General features: G+C 76.5%; 1 protein-coding gene across 7 annotated transcripts in view; it reads left to right on the plus strand.

Annotated features, from left to right (window-relative positions):
• The first annotated feature begins 324 nt into the window (after positions 1 to 324).
• The window catches only part of NCAPG2 (non-SMC condensin II complex subunit G2), an 87432-nt gene continuing 86976 nt past the window's right edge, over positions 325 to 780 (plus strand). For 3 of the 7 annotated variants that reach the window (XM_017519373.2, XM_037735316.1, XM_037735310.1), the window contains exon 1: positions 339 to 427. The gene's annotated coding sequence lies outside the window, so the exon portion shown is untranslated. Of the gene's footprint in view, positions 428 to 780 lie in introns of all 7 variants that reach the window. The other 4 variants (XM_037735302.1, XM_037735307.1, XM_017519361.2 and 1 more) reach the window with 3 other exon arrangements.

A 780-nucleotide genomic window follows, 5' to 3' on the forward strand; every position in this document is an offset into this window, starting at 1 on the left:
CCTTCCTCCTTCCCCCAGCACCGCCCGCGCCCCTCCCCGCCCTGTCCTGGGCCGCGCGCGCCCTCCGCGGAGGCCGCAGGACGCGCACGAGCGCGCAGTTTTCGTCGGCGCGCGCAGTGCGCATGGGGCCCAGCTGTGGCGCCGCGCGTGCGCGTTCCGCTGTGCGCGACAGCGCACTGGGCTAAGCGGCCGAGGGCGCACCTCAAGAGGCGGGGCATAGGCGGGAGGAGGGCCGGCCGGGCGTGTGGGCGGGGCGCGGCCTGGAGGCGGGGCGGAGCGGCCGCGGGGCGGGGCCCGAGGCTGGCGGTGTCCAGCTCTCGCGAGAGCGGCGCTTGATGACGACCGGGAGGGCGGGGCGCGTCTGGGGCGCCGGCGGGTGCGTTTGAATCTGGTCCGAGCGCGGGAAACGGCGGGTCCGGGAGCCCAGGTGAGAGTTGCGGTGCGGATCCGGGATTGGGTTCGGAGCAGGGCTGGGAGGTCGCAGTGATCGGGCCGGAAGCCCCTCCTGGGCGGGTCGGGGTCCCGGCCTCCGCTCGTCTAAGGAGGTGGCCGGCCGGAGCGCGGGCAGCGCTGCCTCTGATCGGACCGGACGGAACCGGGGGCCCCGGGCCACCCCTCTCCCTACCGCGGGGACGCCCGTCCTTCCTGTCCACGTCAGAGGGAAATCCCAGACCCGCGCGCGGGCGCCACTCTTGGCGTCCCCCACCCCCGGGCGCGGGCACTGCCCTCAGGCTCCCCCTGAGCCCTGGGCATGGGCACCGCCCTCAGAGAGCGACCCCT

Source organism: Cebus imitator, unplaced genomic scaffold (genome assembly GCF_001604975.1).
Source record: "Cebus imitator isolate Cc_AM_T3 unplaced genomic scaffold, Cebus_imitator-1.0 Scaffold20, whole genome shotgun sequence".
Lineage (NCBI taxonomy): Eukaryota > Metazoa > Chordata > Mammalia > Primates > Cebidae > Cebus > Cebus imitator.